Source organism: Furipterus horrens, unplaced genomic scaffold, assembly GCF_987537825.1.
Source record: "Furipterus horrens unplaced genomic scaffold, mFurHor1.1.pri manual_scaffold_3, whole genome shotgun sequence".
In the NCBI taxonomy this organism is placed as follows: domain Eukaryota; kingdom Metazoa; phylum Chordata; class Mammalia; order Chiroptera; family Furipteridae; genus Furipterus; species Furipterus horrens.
The window spans coordinates 66344475-66356712 of record NW_028327173.1 but is presented as its reverse complement, the minus strand read 5'-3'; positions in this window follow the sequence as shown (position 1 = coordinate 66356712).

Below are 12238 nucleotides of genomic sequence, written 5' to 3'. Positions count from 1 at the left end.
TCATGGAAGGTTATGAATTTTAATGAAAAGAAATTTATCAAATTTTAGCTTTAAGATCTTTTGAGAGTCCAGTTTAAGAAAGCCTTTCTTATCTCAAACTCCTAAATTTCTTCCAAAGCTTGTGTGTTTTGCTTTCCACATTTAAGCCGTTAGACCTCCAAGAATTGTATATATTGTGAGGTTGGATTTTGCGTACTAAAAAACATTAGTATGGTACTCATTTGTTAAATTCTTCATGCTTTCCTCATTAGATTGCTTGGGTCTATATCTGGGCTCTCTATTGGATGCATTGGTTTGTTTATCTTTGACCAATACTGGAATACCTAGTTTGGTTCTAATATGCCTTGATATATGATAATGTTAGAAATATCTTGAGCTGCTTTCATTCTCTTATTTTTCCATATCAATTTCAAAATCATCATGCTTATTCTCTACATATGGGAAAAGAACTCTTGGAAATTTGGTTGGCACTGCACTGAATTTATGGATCAAATTGGAGAGATTGACTTATTTATGAAACTGATCTTTCCTATCCTTAAATATAGTACACCTCTAAATTTTTGCCTTTGTTAATATCTTTGAATAAATATAAAATTTTATTCCATAAAATTCACTTATCTTTTGTTAGATTTATTCCCTGATCATTTATTTTGTGCAGCTATTATATATAAACAGTGACCTTCAAAATTTTATGTTTAATTATTACAGCTATAGAGAAATGCAACTAGCTCTTTTCATATCTGGCATTTTCATAAACCTTCTTATTAATTCTAATAATTTGACAGTAGTTTGGGGGAATATTCCTTGTAGATCTTTGTATATAGTTATATTTTCAGTGTAATTTTCTTCTTATCCAATTCTTGATATTATTTTTATTATTATCATTAGTAGTAGTAGTAGTAGTCATTGCATTCATGAGAACCTCTACTATAATGACACAGGGGAACAATTTTTAACATAATTCCTGTTGAGTTCGATTTTTCACCTGTTTTAGACTTAAATAGGCATGCTGATTTCAAAACTGTAGTCAGTTTTCTTCTGTCACTTCAAGTATTTTCTGTACAGCTTATCTTAATGCTACCATTCTAGGCTGGATCAAACTGGGATCAAGCCTGGATTGAGGGAAGCGCTAGTGCTCCCCTATTGGCTGAGAGCAAACCTCCCTCGAGTGGGGAGTGGTGGGGGACAACCTCAGATACCAGTGACAGATTCATACTTGTCTAGGCTATTCAGTTACACATGAGACAGTGTGGTGAGTGGTTGTGTGCCACTCTGTATGGTGAATCATATTCCAAAGTATGGTATGAGTTCTTGTCTGTATACAAGGAGTTAGCAGAATTTATTATTTTATTTACATACATACTTATTTCCTTTCCTTCAGGTCATGTCTGCCTCTGCTACTTCTCATCATAAGCGTCTAAACAACTCTGATTCATTTTGTTATATCTGTAGCAGTTTCACCATTCCCAGTCAAAGGACAAACATCAGTGCATTTGTCAGGCAAGCCTATTTTGCATATTTCAAAGTAAAACTTGGCGATCAAGATAAGTCTTGGGCCCCTCACAAAGTGTGCAAGCAGTGTGTTGAGAGTTTATGGATGTGGATGAAGGGAACACCTGATAAATTGCCATTTGGTATACCTATGGTTTGGTGAGAGCCCAGAGATCATTCAAGTGACTGTTACTTTTATATAGTGAAAATGTCAGGATATAACAAGAAAAACAAATGTAAAATAGAGTATCCTAGTCCACCATCAGCTATACACCCAGTGCCTCATTCAGCTGAAATCCAAGTGCCAGTTTTCATTGAACTACCCTCTTTCGAAAAACAGGAGTGTGGTGAAGAACTAAGTGACCACATCAATGAAGATTTTGAAATTGAAGATGACTTAGTTCATAAGGGATTTGATCAGCATGAGTTGAATGATTTGGCACAAGATTTGGGACTATCCAAAAAGACTTCAAAACTCCTAGCCTCAAGACTGCACAAGAAAAACAAAGGCATCCTACTTTCAGTCAAGAGAGTACATTTGAAGTGATGGTGGCTTTGTGTATTGCCATAACATACATGATTTAATGGAGGAATTGGGAATTCCAATCTAGAATGCAACTGAATGGTAACTGTTCATTGATAGCTCAAAGCGGAGCTTGAAGTGTGTCCTCCTCCACAATGGCAATTTATTTGTTGTAGTCCCAGCTGGCCATTCAGTTTGTTTTCGTGAAGAATATGAAGACATAAAGAGATTCATTAATCTGTTGCAATATCACAAGCACAATTGAATCATCTGTGTTGACCTTAAAACAGTCTGCTTCCTTCTTGGTCAGCAACATGGATACACCAAGTATCCCTGTTTTCTGTGCATGTGGGACAGCAGAGCTCATGAGAAGCATTGGGTGGAGTTGAATTGGCCTCCAAGATCTGATCTCAAACTTGGTGATCTGACCTCAAACCTGGTGATCCAAACATTCTACATGAGCCACTTGTTGACAGAAAGAACATTATATTCCCACCTCTGCACGTAAAACTGGGTTTCATGAAGCAATTTGTTAAAGCTTTGCCAACTGAAGGAGACTGTTTCAAGTTTCTCATTTTGGCATTTCCTAGCCTGTCATTTGAAAAGATAAAATATCTTATTATGTATGTTTGGTAGCAGAACTTTACTACTTGTACACAATTTGACTTACAGTAACGATATATAGCCTTTCTATGAATAAAATAATTCTAAATAACCAGTATAGTCAGGTAATTTTTTCTTTATTTTCCTTTGTATGTACATTTTGTATGATTTTTGGGACAAAGTGCAGATATCCTGTACCTTAAAAAGTTGACATCATAGAGAAAAACTGAGGTCATTTTTGGATTCAGATGCCAAAAGTTAGTCAAAAACAAATGTCAGATCTAACTCAACGAAAATTGTGTTCCCCAGTGTGATGAATAGAAATGTTGAAGGCTCACATCTTGTCAGGTTCCTGATTTTAATGAAATATTTTTAAACTTTATCATTAAGTATTATGATTTTAATAGGATTTTTTTAGAGATACCCTTTATCAGTTTTATAATTGTAATGCTTTCCATGAATAAAATTTTAATATTATCAAATGTGCTGTATCCATTTTAATTTTATAAATGTTTCTCTTTAAACTGCTAAATATGTTAAAGTATGTGATAATGGAATATTAAGGTTGAGTCACACTTTTATTTCTGTGATAAGCCTACCATAAAGTTGATATATTTTCTTTTTTATACATGGTGGGATTCCATCTGTTAGTTTTGTTTTGTTTTTTTTTTTCACATCTACGCTCACATGTGGGATTGTCTTGTGATTCACCTTTCTCATGCAGTCCTTTTTTGGTGATGGTTTTTAGTTAAGTCTAAAAAACCTCATAAAATGACTTGGGGCATATTATTCCCTCTTCTATACAGATGTGTGTGTGTGTGTGTGTGTGTGTGTGTGTGTGAAAATTATGTGTTCCTTGAATGTTTAGTATTAATATTCTGTAAAACAACCTAGGTTTTACATTTTCTTGGTGGGAAATTTTTAACATTTGCTTTAATATTTTTAGCAGTTGAAGAACTATTTGAGTTATCTTTTTTTAAAAAAACAATGGATATTTGGTTGAATTTTTGTAGGACTCTAATTCTTTCATGGATGTTTTCAAATTTGCTCCAAAAGTGTTTCATGTTACTCTTTTATTCTTTTAAATTTCTATAGCTTTAGTTATAATCACCCTTTTTACTTTCAAATGTTGAAAATTTTGACAATCATCTGGTCAACCTTTTATGAGTTTTATAAATTTTATTAATCTTTTTTAACAACAAATGTTAATTTTGTTGATTTTTCTCTACTCTGTTTTTATTTTTCATAAATTTTTGCTTTTATCTCTATTCTTTACTCCATTTTCTGAAGTTTTATTTTATACTTTTTTCTAACTCTAAAACTCAGATGTGTAGCTCATTAATTTTGAAACTTTCTGTTTTTCTAATGTCAGCACTCAAGGCTATAACTTTTCCCCTAAGGACCATTTTCACTGTACTTTTCAAGTTTTGATATCTATTTTGCATTTGTATTTTTGTTCTGTACTATTTTATAATTTTTATTATGATTCATTACATTATCCATTATATATTTAGAATTTTAAATTTTGTTGAAGTTAATTTTAAAATTCAATTGTTAGACACTATGTTTTATACAAATCTTTTTGATAAAGTTTACTACGTGTGATTTTCAAATCTATTATTTTTTGCATACTTGTCTGCTCAGTCTAGCAATAGCTGGAAGAGTTGTGTTAAAATACACCCCAATGAAAGAGTTGAAATACACTCTAATGAAAGAATATTTTTCAGTTTCTTAATATACTTCTTTCAATATCTGCTTTATATATTTTTAGACTGTGTTAATAGTAATAAACACATTTAAAAGTTTGTGTCTTTCAGATGTATTCAACCTTCTTGAATAACATAATGATGATTTTAATGTTTCATTATGCTTTTTACATTAAAGTACATGTACATTTTGAATTATTTCATTATAATATGCTAACCCTTTATGATTCATATGCCTTCTATTTTATCCTCTTATTTTAAGTATTTTAGTCTTATATTTTAGCTATTTTTCTTGTAAATAACATATATAGATTTTTTTTAACTCCAACATCTAATATTTGCCTTTTATTTCCAATATTTCTCTTTTTTTAAGACTTTATTTATTTTTAGAGAGAGTGGAGAGGAGGAAGAAAGAGAGGAAGAGAAACAATGATCAGTTGCCTCCCCAGCCCACAACCTAGGCATGTGCCCTGACTGAAGATTGACCTGGAGACCTTTTGCTTTGTGGGATGATGCCTAACCAACTGAGCCATACCGGTCAGGGCCCAATATTTGTCTTTTAACTAGAGCATTTAGTTTATTTCAATATATTGTGGTTACCAGTATATTCAGATTAGTTTCTTGATTTTATTTTGTACGTTTTGTCCAATGTTATATTTGATAGAAATTTATTTGGGGTAAGGCCTTGAGATGTAGTTTCTTGGGGTTTTACTCTATACAAGATATTTATCACTTACTGTTTGGAATTTATACACCATGATATCTCAAAATATTTTGTGGATTTGCCTTTTTTTTCCCCAAGGACTATATGTGAATATATATGGGCTACAAACTTGCATAAGGGCTGGTTTGTGAATTAACAGGAGAAAATTTTCCTTCTACCCAGATATAAGGTTTTGGGGTTTGTTTGTTTGTTTTTGTTCTCCTATAAAATAAGTTTGGGGTGAAGATCTTCATGGTCTTGGTGTTAATGTGATGCTGTCCTACCAGAATCCTCAAGTTAAGTGGCCTCTAATATCTGCCTCTTATTTTTGCCCTTCAAATTCGTCAAGGCTAAATTTCAGATGCCCAAGGAATATCATTGCCTCCCAGTTATTTTGGTTTTGTTTGTTTTTGTTCAGAACTTCAAAGCCCTTACTACTCTGGATTCTTGCTCTCATTCATGTTTGGTCCCCGAGGAACTCCTCTACCTTTTCTCTAACTCAGTTAAACATTTAAAAATTCACATCAATTTATACAGAATTTTTATAGCAGGATAATTGTTTAAGATATCTAGTTTCTCACATTGTTAAATCTGAAACTTATGTCTTATTCTTTTACTAAGCATTTATAATATGTCTGAATATTGAAGAAATATAAAGTTCATTAAATCATAAAATTTTAGTTCTAATTCATGACAGAACTACCTAAAGAGGTTAGTAGATGTGAGAGTATCCATGGATTATGATATTTATAATAATCTGTTGTAAATTTATTAGTCTGTAGATGTACAGTTTTAGAAGAGAGAAACACAGGGAAATAAAGGTGGAAGGCAGATATTCACCCACGCATTCATCAAGTCAGCAGATAGGTATTCTGTACTTGCTCTAGGTCAGAAATTGGGCTGGGTACTGAGTACAGGTGGGCACAAACCAGGCAGGATGCTTGCCCTTAGAGAGGTTAGTATCTGTTTGAAAGTAGGCTAAGGTACATAAGCTGAGGGAGTCTGAATGGAGAAAAGCCAACGCATGAGCAAGAGCTGGTAAGAACTAGCAGAAAAGCAATAGGCTATAAGAGGGATGGCTAGGGTTAAGGAAATTATTTAGGAAATACCAGTCTTGCACATGGAAGTAACATTTCATGTATAATCCTATATTCTTCAAGGGCAAATAAGGTCTCTTAAAGAGACCATGATGTCTGGATAAGGATGAGCATTTAGGGAAATGTCTTTACCAGTTCTCTAGAGTTTTTAAATATCTGTAATAGAATGTTTATATTTGTTGTGTATCCCAAATTGAGCAGATAAACTATTGTGAAGTAGTAATGAATGAACTAGAATTAAGATTCCAGGTATCACTTGTTTTAGGTATACAAGGAGTCTTGCACAGGACTTGAATCTTATGTGGGTGTTACACATCTCTGATCATTGGTCACTTTTTAGATGCCAAGAATGTCCTTTTTTCACATTTTATGCTACTAGAACTGTAATCCAATAACAATTTTCCTGGTAAGTGCTTCTCACGTGCCACAAGGGAACAATTGCTTTGCTGTACTGCACTTAAAAGAAGTGTAAACTAAAGACACAAATTTCACTTTCTCATCTACTATGGTTGTGAATATGCTAAGAAAATGATTTCTAAATTATTAAATTTTCACTCCTATGAGACATCAACATAATTGCAGAGAGGGCACCTTGAAATTTTTATATACTTATTTATTAGCAAAGAAGAACTTTTTATTCATACTCCAGAAGACTGGTCCAGTGGAACAAAACAATAATGCAATGACCTCTGTCTAGTTCATTAAATTGGAATGCCGCGATTGAATTACTAATTTACATCGTTTTAAATTTCATCTTATAAATTATACTATTTCAAAATATAGGAGGAAATTGTTTGTTCCCTAGGAGTCAGCTTACCTCCAACTCTGAGTAGGACAGTTTTATTTGACCCTGGGGAACTGGAAAGTGGGGGATATCCATGGCAATTTTACAGGAGCATACCATGAAACATTCCTAGACATGTTCCTGCATTAGAGGAGGCTTACTAAACATAGCCAATCACTGAAATGTACAGAGAGCACTCTAAGGCTTTTAAAAGGCATTTTCATAAAGGGAAAGGTAGATTTTGAAAATCTGACTTCAGCAGTGTCAGATATGTTTGCCCAGAGTGTGTACTCCAAGACAGGGATATGTGAATGATTGACGGGGATCAGCATTTTGGAAGGAAGAGAAGGAAAGGAAGCAGTATCGGGTAGATAGGGGGGCCAGGCCGTAATGCAGTCTCAAAGAGGGTCTCAGCCAAGCTGACCTTTGGAGCTGGGAAGAATCACCCTTCGACCTCTGGGTGGACTGACCTGGGGAATGGGCATGAGCTGGGGTGAGGGAAGTCCACAACCAAGGCCGTTTCAGAGGAAGGCTGCTGCTGAGCCTGTCTGCTGGCAGTGCTGATCGCACCCACACAGAAATAAGTCTCAGTCCCAAAGGTAGATCTGGGTGCTGTAGCATAGTATCCATGGTTAGAAAGAATTTAGACAAAATCAAAGGTGTCTAGCATTAATAAAGGACAAATATCTGATATGGGAGACTTTAGACCACTAAACCTTATCTTTCATTCATGTAGCAACCATGCCTTTAGCACTCGTTATGTGCAGAGATTTTACCAGGTGCTGTGGAAGCAACTTTGTAGATGAATCAATCACAGGAGGAAGGGGCCACTGTGAGTGGTGAGCATCCACCATAGGCCACCCGTTTTATGTACATTTTTCATCCAATCCTCGCAACACCCATATGAGGTGGGTAATAATTCTGATGAGGAAACAGAGGTTTAATGAGTATTAAAAATTTGTCCAGGACCACAGAATAAGTAGATGGCAGAGCAGGGATGCAGCCTATTGTGCCTGAGTCCAACGCCTACACCCTTTCTAGGGGAGAGCAACTGTGCTGTCACCAGGGGAGGCAGACAACCATGACACAGGCCTGCAAAGTGCCAAGACATGGAGGAAGAAGTGACCAATTCTCCCTGGAAGACTGTTCGTTGGAGTAGCCTGGAAGACTGAGTAGGGCTCCCATTGATTGAAGTAAAAGGGAAAAAGGGATGGCAAATTGAAAGAGATATGTGATGATTAGAGACATAAACTAATTCATTCTTCACATGGGATTCATTGCACTCTTTCTGAAACTGAACCATATCATTGTTAAAATACCTACTCTGTACCTCAGTCTTTCATGGTTTAGCTCAGTGGATTGAGCGTCGGCCTGCGAGCTAAGTGTCGCTGGTTCGATCTTCCAGTCAGGGCACATCAGAGAAGGAAAACTCTGACTCCAAAAAACCTCCGCTGCCTTGCGGCATACCTCTTCAGGGGAAAGGCTAAGGGAGTAAACCCCGACAGAAAATCCGGAGCCGGAGTCCCTAAGGCGGTTTGACGTTGTAGTCAACACCGGCAACTCCTGCGGCGCACCTGAAACCAAGCTGTATCGACTCCGTCTTTCCCTTGGACCCTTCAGCTGCGAAGAGAGGGGGGATCTGCTGCATGGGCAACAGCAGACCCTCCATATTACCCTGCCCAGGCTCTGTAGCTTCAGCGTCATCACAAGATGTCGACTCAACATGGGAGGAGACAGATACCATGTCACTCCCGAGTCGGACTGCACAGCCATTCTCGGCGGTGCAGATAGACTCTTAAGAAGCTACACCATCGTCTCTCGAGACGGACGGCTGCCGACGACCTCAGTCTTTCATGATTCAGCTCAAAATCCTTATTGTGGCATACAAGATCTATGGCCATTAACATAATCTGGTCCTTGCTTCCTTTGCAGGCCCCAGCTCTTAACTTTCTTCAGCTTAAACTCTACACTTAAGTCAGGGTGAACTACTACCATTTCCTTCAGGCCTTGCTTTGTGTGTCTTCTTTGCTATGTCTCTGTCACTACCCAGTTTTCCTTTTGTTTGTTTCTCAGACTCTCTCATCTCCTCTCTCTCTCTCTCTCTCTCTCTCTCTCTCTCTCTCTCTCTCTGTCTACCGTCTCACTGCTTATTTTGGGGATACTCTCCGCCTCTCTGCTTCTCACCTGGCTAATCCAGATCTCTGCTCAAACGTCTCTCTGGGAAGACTTCTCAATGTTTGGTGCTTCCTGTGTGTTCCCCACAGCACTTTGTGCCCATTTACCCCATCACAGTGTTTCTCACACTTTATTGAAAGTCTTTCTTTCTAATGGCGTTTGCTCCTCATTAGACTGTTAGCTGTTGGAGGAAAGAAACCATGTCACATTTATGCTATAAAATAATGCATAGTAGGTATTTAATCATATTATAAAGAAGGAAGAAAGGCAGAAAGGGAGGAAGGAAAGAAGGAAGAAAAGAAGGAAGGGAGGAAGGGAGAGAGGGAGGGAAGGAAGGAAGGAAGGAAGGAAGGAAGGAAGAGAAAGTCAGCTGAGCAAACAGAGAATTGAGAACTATATATGGCAATTCAGATATCTCTTGTAACTCACTATTGTAAGGTTTATTATAGCTTTTATATATTTTTTAATTTAACTTACTTATTTTTAGAGAGGGGAAGGGAGGGAGAGAAACATCTATGTGTGAAAGTGGATCTGGCCTGCAACTCAGGAATGTGCCCTCATGGGGGATCGAACAGGCAACCTTTCCGTTCACGGGCCAGAGCTCAATCCACTGAGTCACACCGTCCAGGACTATTGATAGCTTTTAGATTAAAAAAAAAAAAAAAAAAAAAAGCAGAGAATTAGGGCATTCCAATTTTAGAATATTTAAATGGAAATGCTAAAATCTGCCTCTTAGACTAGAGAATGTTTGGTAGTAATTCTGAGAAAGAAAACTAAAAAGCTTTAATATTTTCAATCCTTCCTAACATCTGTGCTGCTATGGTCTTGGCATTTGCTATCTTAGCTCCTCTGCAGTGTCCTTAAGTGAAAAGTAGATATTTTTAGATTGTTTTTGTTTTTTTACTTCCTTTGCCATTCAAGTTCATCCTCTCCTCACCCTAGTTTTGAAACTCTTAGATTATAAAACTATTATATGCTTTTTATAGAAATTTTAGAAACTACAGAAATATATAAAAAGTAAAAACTTACCCCAAATGCTTCTACAAATATTTTTATCATACATTTTCTCCCCCTTCTTCTTCTTCTATTCCTTCTTCACTTTATAACGAAAGGCAGTTTTACATTCTGCTTTTTCCTCAGCAAAGAATAATATAAACTACTCCCAAAATCATTAAAAATTTCTCAAAAGAGGATTTTTAGTTGGTGCGAGTTTTTTAATTTTATAAGCACACCTTAATCTATTTAACAATTCCATTGTGTTACGACATTTAGATAGGTTCTATTTTTTGACAGAATATAACTAAAAAATAAATTGGCGATGAGTCTCAATATAGCCTGGAAGTGTCTCATATCTGGAGTAATGATTTTATTTGTACCAGCCATCTCCATAGCTGCAGTTATTTTGGCTACTATTAATTTTTTTAAAAAACTGCATACTGTCCTGAAACTAGATGCCACTTAAAGAAATTCTGAAACTGATATGGTATTTCTTAGAAGAAGAAAAACCTACATTTATTTATTAATTCATCAGACATTATTAATTGCTGTTCTGTGATTTAGGGCCAAAAACTATAGAGGCCCTCAGAAAGAGGGCTCTGAGAACTTAAAGTTTAATGTGGTAACCATTCAGGCACACAAATATATCAATGGAAGACTGTGAGCTCAAAGTCATGAGAGTTCAGACTATTAATAAATATTATGGGATGCCTGAAGGGAGAGATCTTTTCTACTGCTATGCTAGAGAAGGCCGTAAAGTAATTACAACATTCTAGAATAACTTGCTTGTCATTCGTTTATATATGTATAGATGTTAAAAGGCAAAATAGTTATTTTGTTCAAAATTCTTAATTAACCAATTTAAAAACCATAATTAATTATAGCTATTCATATTCATTCAAAAATGCCACTCAGAAAATAAATTTTAGTTCTCAAAGATTATCGAAGAGTAAATTGTAAATTGTGACTTGAAGATGTCTATAAGAAAAATAAGTACTTTATAAAATATACATAATTTATAATATTAAAATTTCTCTCTACCACATTTAATTTTTGAAAAAAAATGAGTTTCATATGCAGTTTTTTAAATAATGTGAAATGATTCAAACTTCTCCACTGAGATATAAATAAACATATTTCTCCAGGAAAAAATAATCATTCTCCTACTATTGCAAATGCTTGTATATTTCGCTTACTTTGATGTTGGCCCTTATCTGTCCTCATCTCAGGTGGGAGCTCCCTTTTTTATGTCTTAAGGACAAATTCATTGTAAGATTGTGGAGTGAATAGAAAGCGTCAATTCCTGTACTTTCCCCAATCATGTCTTGGTTTTACTTTTGGAGGTCGTGCTCCTGGAACATACTAATTTGCCTCTCATGTTATGGCTACTTCTTTAAAAAGCCACCCATGTTGCATAATACGTAGGTACTCTTCAGGATGATGGTTCTATACTATGAATCTTGACTATTTCTGAAGGTTTAAAGAAGGTCCCAAGTCTGAGTGCTCTGAACTCATTGTCCAAAGTATTTTCAAGATTTACCTTTTTATGCCTTGTCTGGAAGACTGAAAGATTGTTTTCATGAAATGATAAATATAAATGCAAAGAAGGTGCCAATTATTAAACATGAACCAGATTTTTAAATAATACGTCATATACTTTTCATTACCCTTTTAGCTCTGTTATTTTCATCTTCTACTTGCATGAGGGAAAGCAGGGTAGATGCTAATGTGTTTTATATTTATCTTTCTGGAACATGTAATTTTTGAAGTAGTCTTTTTACTAAAAACAAATTTCTTCTAATAGGGTTCTGTCCAGGAAGAGAGACCAAAATGAAGAGTCCTATCTCTGAGGCAAGAAGCACAGCTGTTCTTGCTATGATTTGCTCAAAGACAAGCTCTATTAATGGTAAACAAATGATTTATAACCCGTGAGTTCACATGTGAAATGCATTGTGCTCAGAGTGAGTAATTGGCTGGTGGGTACAGGATAGTTAATGTGCTATATCAGTGAGCATTGTTCATACAGTGTTAATACCTGGGGTCATCATCAGGCTGATGGGCAGTCCCGTTATACACAGTTACTCTGTCTCTCTGTCTCGTGACTGTTTGACCAAAGAATACTTTAATGTTTTTATATCATTGACCCTATTTCTTTTCTAT